The sequence below is a fragment of the Cryptomeria japonica genome, unplaced genomic scaffold (assembly GCF_030272615.1).
Source record: "Cryptomeria japonica unplaced genomic scaffold, Sugi_1.0 HiC_scaffold_74, whole genome shotgun sequence".
NCBI lineage: Eukaryota > Viridiplantae > Streptophyta > Pinopsida > Cupressales > Cupressaceae > Cryptomeria > Cryptomeria japonica.
In genome coordinates this window covers 145,412-157,500 of record NW_026728896.1, presented here as the reverse complement: position 1 = coordinate 157,500, position 12,089 = coordinate 145,412, and the positions used below count along the sequence as shown (strand labels likewise).

The 12,089-nt window shown below is 58.8% G+C and overlaps 1 non-coding gene across 1 annotated transcript; it reads left to right on the top strand.

The window, feature by feature from the left end:
• The first annotated feature begins 10,755 nt into the window (after nucleotides 1-10,755).
• Nucleotides 10,756-10,874, top strand: LOC131864012 (5S ribosomal RNA). The gene has a single exon (XR_009362904.1). It is a non-coding gene; the product is annotated as a 5S ribosomal RNA (ribosomal RNA).
• The last annotated feature ends 1,215 nt before the right edge of the window (nucleotides 10,875-12,089 follow it).

Sequence of the window (12,089 nt, the reverse complement as noted above, 5' to 3'; positions counted from 1 at the left end):
GCCCCAACGGCTAGACGGAAGAGGCTTCAGGGCCGCCTAGGAATGGTCCAAGCATCGGACACGCTTGGGGCGACTACCAGTGACAGCCCCCTATCCCGCGATGCGTCCGATACGAAGATGGTTCCAAGGCGGCCGAGGAGCCTCACCGCATAGCAATCGGGGTGCGAGGTGGGGGATGCGGCGAGATGGCCCCAACGGCTAGACGGAAGAGGCCACAGGGCCGCGTCGGAATAGTCCAAGCATCGGACGCGCTTGGGGCGACTACCAGTGACAACCCCTTATCCCGCGATGCGTCCGATACGAAGATAGTTCCAAGGCGGCCGAGGAGCCTCACCGCATAGCAATCGGGGTGCGAGGTGGGGGATGCGGCGAGATGGCCCCAACGGCTAGACGGAAGAGGCTGCAGGGCCGCCTCGGAATAGTCCAAGCATCGGACGCGCTTGGGGCCACTACCAGTGACAACCCCTTATCCCGCGATGCGTCCGATACGAAGATAGTTCCAAGGCGGCCGAAGAGCCTCACCGCATAGCAATCGGGGTGCGAGGTGGGGGATGCGGCGAGATGGCCCCAACGGCTAGACGGAAGAGGCCACAGGGCCGCCTCGGAATAGTCCAAGCATCAGACGCGCTTGGGGCGACTACCAGTGACAACCCCTTATCCCGCGATGCGTCCGATACGAAGATAGTTCCCAGGCGGCCGAGGAGCCTCACCGCATAGCAATCGGGGTGCGAGGCGAGGGATGCGGCGAGATGGCCCCAAAGGCTAGACGGAAGAGGCTGCAGGGCTGCCTCGGAATAGTCCAAGCATCGGACGCGCTTGGGGCGACTACCACTGCCAACCCCTTATCCCGCGATGCGTCCGATACACAGATAGTTCCGAGGCGGCCGAGGAGGTGGGGGATGCAGCGAGATGGCCCCAACGGCTAGACGGAAGAGGCTGCAGGGCCGCCTCGGAATAGTCCAAGCATCGGACGCGCTTGGGGCGACTACCAGTGACAACCCCTTATCCCGCGATGCGTCCGATACACAGATAGTTCCGAGGCGGCCAAGGAGCCTCACCGCATAGCAATCGTGGTGCGAGGTGGGGGATGCGGCGAGATGGCCCCAACGGCTAGACGGAAGAGGCTGCAGGGCCGCCTCGGAATGGTCCAAGCATCGGATGCGCTTGGGGCGACTACCACTGCCAACCCCTTATCCCGCGATGCGTCCGATACACAGATAGTTCCAAGGCGGCCGAGGAGCCTCACAGCATAGCAATCAGGGTGCGAGGCGAGGGATGCGGCGAGAAAGCCCCAACGGCTAGAGGGAAGAGGCTTCAGGTCCGCCTCGGAATGGTCCAAGCATCGGACGCGCTTGGGGCGACTACCAGTGACAACCCCTTATCCCGCGACGCGTCCGATACACAGATAGTTCCAAGGCGGCCGAGGAGCCTCACCGCATAGCAATCGGGGTGCGAGGCGAGGGATGCGGCGAGAAGGACCCAACGGCTACACGGAAGAGGCTTCGGGGCCGCCTCGGAATGGTCCAAGCATCGGACGCGCTTGGGGCGACTACCAGTGACAACCCCTTATCCCGCGACGCGTCCGATACACAGATAGTTCCAAGGCGGCCGAGGAGCCTCACCGCATAGCAATCGGGGTGCGAGGCGAGGGATGCGGCGAGAAGGACCCAACGGCTAGACGGAAGAGGCTTCGGGGCCGCCTCGGAATGGTCCAAGCATCGGACGCGCTTGGGGCGACTACCAGTGACAACCCCTTATCCCGCGACGCGTCCGATACACAGATAGTTCCAAGGCGGCCGAGGAGCCTCACCGCATAGCAATCGGGGTGCGAGGCGAGGGATGCGGCGAGAAGGACCCAACGGCTAGACGGAAGAGGCTTCGGGTCCGCCTCGGAATGGTCCAAGCATCGGACGCGCTTGGGGCGACTACCAGTGACAACCCCTTATCCCGCGACGCGTCCGATACACAGATAGTTCCAAGGCGGCCGAGGAGCCTCACCGCATAGCAATCGGGGTGCGAGGCGAGGGATGCGGCGAGAAGGACCCAACGGCTAGACGGAAGAGGCTTCGGGTCCGCCTCGGAATGGTCCAAGCATCGGACGCGCTTGGGGCGACTACCAGTGACAACCCCTTATCCCGCGACGCGTCCGATACACAGATAGTTCCAAGGCGGCCGAGGAGCCTCACCGCATAGCAATCGGGGTGCGAGGTGAGGGATGCGGCGAGAAGGACCCAACGGCTAGACGGAAGAGGCTTCGGGTCCGCCTCGGAATGGTCCAAGCATCGGACGCGCTTGGGGCGACTACCAGTGACAACCCCTTATCCCGCGACGCGTCCGATACACAGATAGTTCCGAGGCGGCCGAGGAGCCTCACCGCATAGCAATCGGGGTGCGAGGCGAAGGATGCGGCGAGAAGGACCCAACGGCTAGACGGAAGAGGCTTCGGGTCCGCCTCGGAATGGTCCAAGCATCGGACGCGCTTGGGGCGACTACCAGTGACAACCCCTTATCCCGCGACGCGTCCGATACACAGATAGTTCCAAGGCGGCCGAGGAGCCTCACCGCATAGCAATCGGGGTGCGAGGCGAGGGATGCGGCGAGAAGGACCCAACGGCTAGACGGAAGAGGCTTCAGGGCCGCCTCGGAATGGTCCAAGCATCGAACGCGCTTGGGGCGACTACCAGTGACAACCCCTTATCCCGCGACGCGTCCGATACACAGATAGTTCCGAGGCGGCCGAGGAGCCTCACCGCATAGCAATCGGGGTGCGAGGCGAGGGATGCGGCGAGAAGGACCCAACGGCTAGACGGAAGAGGCTTCAGGGCCGCCTCGGAATGGTCCAAGCATCGGACGCGCTTGGGGCGACTACCAGTGACAACCCCTTATCCCGCGACGCGTCCGATACACAGATAGTTCCGAGGCGGCCGAGGAGCCTCACCGCATAGCAATCGGGGTGCGAGGCGAGGGATGCGGCGAGAAGGACCCAACGGCTAGACGGAAGAGGCTTCAGGGCCGCCTCGGAATGGTCCAAGCATCGGACGCGCTTGGGGCGACTACCAATGACAACCCCTTATCCCGCGACGCGTCCGATACACAGATAGTTCCGAGGCGGCCGAGGAGCCTCACCGCATAGCAATCGGGGTGCGAGGCGAGGGATGCGGCGAGAAGGACCCAACGGCTAGACGGAAGAGGCTTCAGGGCCGCCTCGGAATGGTCCAAGCATCGGACGCGCTTGGGGCGACTACCAGTGACAACCCCTTATCCCGCGACGCGTCCGATACACAGATAGTTCCGAGGCGGCCGAGGAGCCTCACCGCATAGCAATCGGGGTGCGAGGCGAGGGATGCGGCGAGAAGGACCCAACGGCTAGACGGAAGAGGCTTCAGGGCCGCCTCGGAATGGTCCAAGCATCGGACGCGCTTGGGGCGACTACCGTTGCCAACCCCTTATCCCGCGATGCGTCTGATACACAGATAGTTCCGAGGCGGCCGAGGAGCCTCACCGCATAGCAATCGGGTTGCGAGGCAGATTATTGGGAAGGGAACCCCCTGGGATGCGGCTCAAGCAGTGCCCAAAGGGACTGGAATGCGGAATCACATCGAGAGACCCAAATGCTATACGAGGGCTCAAATCGAATTATCGATTTGGCCACGACATGGACGCATCGGAACGACTACCTTTGCCGAACCACTCGCAATTGCATCCATACCGAAACCAATAGACATTTCCGTTAGAGCCCTCGCATAGCATTCGGGAATCTCGCATGCCCCTCTAAATCGACCAATGCTGGCGCTCAATGAAAATCCGAGCGCTACCACCGTTCGAGCGCCAGCATTGGTCGAGTTAGAGGGGCACGGGGGAGAATGCTCCAGTCAACACCTCCCCTATATAAGTTATTTGTCCGATTCTCGCACAACCGTAGTCTGCCTCGTCGAATCAAACAACGGTCCCAGATTCCGACTTCCGTTCCGTAGAGACCCAAAAGCTAGATGGAGGCTCGCAAGAAAGAGAGTCGGCGCATAGCAATCGGGTTTCTCGAACGTTTAGGGACCGAGCTCACTTGCGGATAGGGCAAAATCCGCCAAGCAACCCAAAAGCTAGACGGGGGCTCGAATCGAATCGCCTAGGCGGCCACAACAACGACGTGTTGGATCGACTACCAGTGCCAAACCATTCAGCAAGACTAGTCTGTGTCGAGGCCGGATAGAGATTCTCAGAGAGCGCCCGCATAGCATTTAGGAGACCTGCCGCGTCCCTCACACTCGACAAATGGTGGTGCACGTTTATAAATCCGAGCGATCCCAACCCTTTCAAGCACCAACATCGGTCGAGATAGAGGGGCACGGAGGGGGCTGCGTGAGACAACACAGTCCCCTATATAAGTTATTTGTCCGATTCTCACACATCCGAAGAATGGTCATCAAATCGGACAACAGCCCAAACTTCCGACTTCCGTCCCAGAAAGCCCAAGAGCTATCTAAAACGTTCATGGCCGGAACTCGATCGCGGCTATACCAGTCCGCCAAGCAACCCAAAAGCTAGACTGGAGCTCTAGTCGAATCACCTCTGTGGCCATTGCAAGGACGTGTTGGAGCGACTACCATTGCCGAACCATTCCGCAGGTCGAGTCCATACCAAGGCCGCATAGAGATTCACGATGAGCTCCTGCATAGCAATCAGGAGACTTGCCGTGTCCATCACAATCGATAAATCCTGGTGCAAGATTTTTGCATCCGAGCGCTCCAACCAGTCGAGCACCAGCATCAATCGACATAAACGGGCACGGGGGGAGGATGCTCGAGAACACTACCTCCCCTATATAAGTTATTTGTCCGATTCTCAAGCAGCCGAAGTCTGGTCATCGAATCGGGTCAAAGACCACAACTTCCGACTTTACCCACAATGCAAGTCATCGAATCGAACATCGGCCCCCGAGTCGGACTCCATGCGTATGTCAGGTCATCGGACCCAAATTCCGCCTTCCTGCGCATGGCGGGCCATCAATATCAACTCGGTCATCGGACCCAAACTCCGCCTTTTTGCGTATGGCACGCCTTCAAATCGGTCATCGGACCCAAATTCCGCCTTCCTGTGCATGGCGGGCCATCAACATCAACTCGGTCATCGGACCCAAATTCCGCCTTTCTGCGCATGGCACGCCATCAACTCGGTCATCGGACCCAAATTCCGCCTTCCTGCGCATGGCAGGTCATCGGACACAAATTCAGACCTCGCCAATATGCCTACGTATCGAATCGGTCATCGGACCCAACTTCCGACTTCATCCATACTGTAGGGTCTTTGAGGTTGGCGCGGTGCGCTCAACCCAGGGAGTCGACCCATCGAAGCATACACCTCCCCTATATAAGCTATTTGTCCGATTCCCACACCTGTGTAGTTTGCACCTCTGACCAGGACATCGACCCCAACTTCCGAACTCGACTGCAACGACGGCACCAGCGCCTTGGTGCGCACCTTGCGACGCACAGTCCCAACATTCGCCTTCCTGCACATGGCAGGTCATCGGACCCAAATTCCGACCTCGCGAGTATGCCTACATATCGAATCGGTCATCGGACCCAACTTCCGACTTCATCCATACCGTAGGGTCTTTGAGGTTGGCGCGGTGCGCTCAACCCGGGGAGTCGACCCAACGAAGCATACACCTCCCCTATATAAGCTATTTGTCCGATTCCCACACCTGTGTAGTTTGCACCTCCGATCAAGACATCGACCCCAACTTCCGAACTCGCCTCCAACGACCGAACCAGCGCCTTGGTGCGCACCTTGCAACGCACAGTGCCAACATTCGCCTTCCTGCACGTGGCAGGTCATCGGACCCAAATTCCGACCTCGCGAGTATGCCTACATATCGAATCGGTCATCGGACCCAACTTCCGACTTCATCCATACCGTAGGGTCTTTGAGGTTGGCGCGGTGCGCTCAACCCGGGGAGTCGACCCAACGAAGCATACACCTCCCCTATATAAGCTATTTGTCCGATTCCCACACCTGTGTAGCTTGCACCTCCGATCAGGACATCGACCCCAACTTCCGAACTCGACTAAAAAGACCGCACCAGCGCCTTGGTGTGCACCTTGCAACGCACAGTGTCAACATTCGCCTTCCTGCACATGGCAGGTCATCGGACCCAAATTCCGACCTCATGAGCATACCTACTAATCGAATCGGTCATCGGACCCAACTTCCGACTTCATCCATACCGTAGGGTCTTTGAGGTTGGCGCGGTGCGCTCAACCTGGGGAGTCGACCCATCGAAGCATACACCTCCCCTATATAAGCTATTTGTCCGATTCCGACACCTGTGTAGTTTGCACCTCCGCTCAGGACATCGACCCCAACTTCCGAACTCGCCTGCAACGACCGAACCAGCGCCTTGGTGCGCACCAAAAGTGCGCACTTTTGGAGGGCACTTTTCTGCGCTCCAAAGGTGCGCACTTTTGGAGGGCACTTTTTGGAGGGCACTTTTCTGCGCTCCAAAGGTGCGCACTTTTGGAGGGCACTTTTTGGAGGGCACTTTTCTGCGCTCCAAAGGTGCGCACTTTTGGAGGGCACTTTTTGGAGGGCACTTTTCTGCGCTCCAAAGGTGCGCACTTTTGGAGGGCACTTTTTGGAGGGCACTTTTCTGCGCTCCAAAGGTGCGCACTTTTGGAGGGCACTTTTTGGAGGGCACTTTTCTGCGCTCCAAAGGTGCGCACTTTTGGAGGGCACTTTTTGGAGGGCACTTTTCTGCGCTCCAAAGGTGCGCACTTTTGGAGGGCACTTTTTGGAGGGCACTTTTCTGCGCTCCAAAGGTGCGCACTTTTGGAGGGCACTTTTTGGAGGGCACTTTTCTGCGCTCCAAAGGTGCGCACTTTTGGAGGGCACTTTTTGGAGGGCACTTTTCTGCGCTCCAAAGGTGCGCACTTTTGGAGGGCACTTTTTGGAGGGCACTTTTCTGCGCTCCAAAGGTGCGCACTTTTGGAGGGCACTTTTGTGCACTCCAAAGGTGCGCACTTTTGGAGGGCACTTTTCCTGTGCTCCAAAGGTGCACACCTAGGTGAGCACCTTCGACCACACCTTGTAGCACACCAAACTCTGACTTTCGACTTCATCCGCAATGCAGGGTCTTTGAGGTTGGCGCAATGCGCACAACCAGGGGAGTCGACCCATCAAACCCAACACCTCCCCTATATAAGCTATTTGTCTGATTCTCATACATGCGTAGCCTGCAGGAGCAATTAGGACATCGACCCCAACTTTCGGCTTCTAAACGAAAACAAGGTCTTTGAGGTTGGTGTAATGCGAACAACTAGGGGAGTCAACCCATCAAACCCAACACCTCCCCTATATAAGCTATTTGTCTGATTCTCATACATGTGTAGTCTACAGGAGCAATTAGGACATCGACCCCAACTTTTGACTTCTTAACGAAAACAAGGTCTTTGAGGTTGACGTAATGCGCACAACCAGGGGAGTCGACCCATCAAACCCAACACCTCCCCTATATAAGCTATTTGTCCGATTCTCATACATGTGTAGCCTGCAGGAGCCATTAGGACATTGACCCCAACTTTTGACTTCTTAACGAAAACAAGGTCTTTGAGGTTGGCGTAATGCGCACAACCAAGGGAGTTGACCCATCAAACCCAACACCTCCCCTATATAAGCTATTTGTCTGATTCTCATACATGTGTAGCCTGCAACAACGATTAGGACATCCACCCCAACTTCTGAATTCGTCTGCGTTGACCGCACCAAAGGTGCACGCCTTGGTGCTCACCAAAATCCGACTTCCGACTTCTTCTGCTATGCGGGGTCTTTGAGGTTGGCGCAGTGCGCACAACCAGGGGAGTCAACCCACCGAATGCAACACCTCCCCTATATAAGCTATTTGTCTGATTCTCATACATGCGTAGACTGCAGCAATGATTAGGACATCCACCCCAACTTTTGACTTCTTAAACAAGACAGGGTCTTTGAAGTTGGTGCAGTGCACACAACCAGGGGAGTCGACCCATCAAACGCAACACCTCCCCTATATAAAGCTATTTGTCCGATTCTCATACGTGTAGTCTGCAGCAGCGATTAGGACATCGACCCCAACTTCCGAATTCGTTTGCATTGACCGCACCAAAGGTGCACGCCTTGGTGTGCACCCTGGAGTGCACTTTGGTGCTCACCTCGGTGCACACTTTGGTGTGCACCTCGGTGTGCACCAAAGGTGCGCACCTTGGAGCGCACCAAAGGTGTACACTTTGGAGCGCACCACATAGGGTCTTTGAGAGGTTGGCGCAGTGCGCACACCAAGGTGGGTGTTGAGGTGCGTGCCGAGGTGGGTGGGTGCTAGGGTGCGCTCCATGGTGGGTGCCAGGGTGGGTGCGTGCTAGGGTGGATTCCAAAGAGGGTCATAGGGTGGGTGCCAAGGTGGGTTGGTGATATAGTGGGTTCAAAGGTGGGTACTAGGGTGGGTTCCAAGGTGGGTCACAAGTTGGGTGCCAGGATGCGTGGGTGTTAGGTTGGGTGCCAAGGTGGGCTCCTGCGTGGGTGGGTGCTAGGGTGGGTTTCAAGGTGGACGCGAGGGCGGGTGCCAAGGTGGGTAACAAGTTGGGTGTTAGGATGGGTGAGTGCTAGAGTGGGTGCCAAGGTGGGTGGGTGCTAAGGTGGATGCCAAGGTGGTTCACAGGGTGGGTGGGTTCTAGGGTGAGTTCCAAGGTGGGTCACAGGTTCAGTGCTAGGGTGGGTGTCAAGGCGGGTGTCGAGGTGCCTGGGTGCTAGGGTGTGGATGCCAATGTGGGTCATAGGGTGGGTACTAGGGTGGGCTGCAATGTGGGTGCCAAGGTGGGTAACATGCTCGGTGGGTTCTAAATTGGGTGCCAGGGTGGGTGTGCACCCACCTTGCCCGAGGTGGGTGCCAAGGTGCCAGTGTGGGTGGGTGCTAAGGTGGATGCCAAGGTGGGTGAGAAGGTGGGTGATAGGTTGAGTGGTAGGATGGGTGGGTGCCAAGATGGGTCACAGGGTGGGTGCAAGGGTGGGTAGGTGCTAGGGTTGGTGTCAGGGTGGGTGGGTGCTAGGTTGGGTTCCAAGGTGGGTGCGAGGGTGAGTGTCAAGGTGGGTCACAGGTTAGGTGCTAGGATGGGTGAGTGCTAGGGTGCAAAGGTGCCAGGGTGGGTGCTAGGATGGGTCGATGCTAGGGTGAGTGGCAAGGTGGGTCCACAAGTGTCAAGGTGGGTGCCGAGGTGGGTGCCAAGTCGGCGACTGCTATGGTGGATGCCAAGGTGGGTCACGGGGTGGGTGCCAAGTTGCTAGGTTGGGTTCCAAGGTGGGTGCCAACGTGGGTGCTAGGGTGCGTGGGTTAAAGGGTGTGTCACAACGTGGGTGCCAGGATGGGTGCGCACCCACACTGGCCAAGACGGGTGCGGGTGCAAGGTTGGGTTCCAAGCCCGGTCACAGGCTGGGTGCTAGGATGGGTGGGTGCCAAGGTGGGCACCAGGGTGGGTGCACCCACCCTGGCCAAGGTGGGTCACGGGGTGGGTCCTAGGGTGGGTAACGGGGTGGGTACTAAGGTGCGTGCCAAGGTGGGTCATAGGGTGGGTGCCAAGGTGGGCACCAGGGTGGGTGTGCACCAACCCTAGCCAGGGTAGGTCACGGGGTGGTTGTCGGGGTGGGCGTCAAGGAGCCAAGGTGGGTGGCAAGTAGCCAAGTTGCGTGCCAAGGTGGGTGTCGGGGTGGGTGCCAAGGATCCAAGGTGGGTGCCAAGGAACCAAGGTGGGTGTCTGGGTGGGTGCCGAGGTGGGAGCCAGGGTGGGTCCCAAGGTGAGTGCAAAGGTGGGTGCCAGGGTCAAGGTGAGTGCCAATGTGGGTTCCAAGGTGCCAGGGTCAGGGTGAGTGCCAATGTGGGTTCAAAGGTGCTAAGTTGGGTGCGAGGTTGGGTGCGAGGGTGGGTGGGTGCCAAGGTGTGCTAGGTGGAAGCCCGGGTGGGTCGGCATCCCATGGGTGTCGAGTTGGGTGCCTGATGGGTGCTTCTTGTCAAGTTTTAGTCGTCGGGACTCATTTCGAGCCTTAGAGGTCGTTTCTTGTCCGGTTGCCCTGTCTTCGACCTGGGAACCCAATTTTGGTCCTCGGGTCCCATTTTTTTTTGTCTCGCATCCCACTTTTGGCCTGTGGCCTTTTCGGGGTCGATTCTCGTTTTGGGCATCAGAGCATGTTTCTTCTCCTAAAACCCAATATTTGTTTATTAAGTCTCGGAACACATTTTTGTTCTCGTGGACCCATCATGGGTCTTGGAACGCATTTGTGGTCCTTGGGTCCCATTTTGCATCCCGAAACTTGTGTTTTGGTGCTTGATCCCTATTTTGGGTGCCCACCTTGCACCAAGTGCGCACCCGGGGCAAACCGAGCGCCTTGGTGCACCGGGGCAAGATCGAGCGTGCACCCGAGGCGCCCCGAACATGCACCAAGGTGCACTCGGCCCACATGTGAGCGCAGGTCGTTGCGCCCGAGGTGGTGTGTGGGCACCGCGTTGCAGACGGGACACTGCACGCACACGACGCCCCCTCCAGGTGCACGCACGTAGGCCGGGCCGGGTGCACACCCGACGCCCTAGCAAGGTGCGCGCACCCGGGCAGGGCTCACACTTGGCGAACGGGGCGCACTTCGCGAGGGAGGGTGTGCACCTCGACGGGGGTGGGTGGCCGGGGTGGATTCGCACGTGGGTCGCGGTTTGCTAAGTACACACTGCGACAAGCTCATAACGGGTGCGATCATACCAGCATTAGTGCACCGGATCCCATCAGAACTCCGCAGTTAAGCGCGCTTGGGCCGGAGTAGTACTGGGATGGGTGACCTCCCGGGAAGTCCCGGTGTTGCACCCTTTTTTAGTTTTTCGCCGGGCGTCGCAATGCTATTTGAATAAACCTTTTGCCCGTTTGCGTTCTCGTCGGGGCCGGGTCGGGCCGGGGTGCGCTGCCCGCACTACCGCGCGCGCGGGGGGCGACACCGAGCGCGCACCCGAGGCACCCCGAGCACACAGGCCACGGTGCAACCCGGGCGTTGTGCGCGCACCCCGGTGCGCCCGAGGTGCTGCGCGCGCACCCAGGTGAAATCGGTGTGCACCTCGGCCAGTGCGCGCTCGGTCGAGTCGCGCACGTTGGCCAAGGTGCACGGTGATGTTTCTTACTCTAAGGTTCCGCACCAGACGCCCGGGACAGGTGAGCGAAGCTGGGCGGGGCCGGGTGCGCGGCCGGGGCAGGTGCACGCAGCTGGAGAGAGCTTTGGAGCACACTTCGGAGCGCACCAATGATGCGCTCCATTCAAAAGTTTCCTGAAAAGGCAAAAAAAGTTGAGATTATAGAATTTCCCACTTGAGAGATTGTAAAAAAAAAAAATTTAAAATGAAGGAAACGCGGGTGCCAAGGTGTGCGCAGCCCAGCCAAGGTGTGCGCACCAAGGCGCCCACCCTGGCGAAGGTGCACGCAAGGTGCGCACCCGAGGCAAACCGGACAATTAACCCAACTTTCGACTTCGCGCGCACCTTGGAGCGCACTTCGGAGCGCTCCTTGGTGCGCACCAATCTTGGGCACCTCGGAGTGCACCATGGCGCCCACCAAGGTGCGCACCCGGGGCAAACCGAGCTCCGACTTCGTGCGCACCTTGGAGCGCACGAAAGGTGCGCACCATGGCGCCCACCAAGGTGCGCAGCCCAGCCAAGGCGTGCGCATCAAGGTGCGCACCCTGGCGAAGGTGCGCACCCGGGGCAAACCGAGCTCCGACTTCGTGCGCACCTTGGAGCGCACAAAAGGTGCGCAACCCAGCCAAGGTGTGCGCACCCCGGTCAAACCGAGCTCCGAATCGTGCGCACCAGAGGTGCACGCCATCGTGCGCACCTTGGAGCACACTTCGGAGCCCTCCTTGGTGCGCGCCGATGTTGCGCACCTCGGAGCGCACCCGGGGAAAACAATGCAATTAACCCGACTTTCGACTTCGTGGGCACCTCGGAGCGCTCTCGGGTTCGCACCTCGGAGCACACCGAGGTGCGCACCTTTGATGCGCTGCCTTCACCAATTTCCAGAAAAGGCAAGAAAACATTG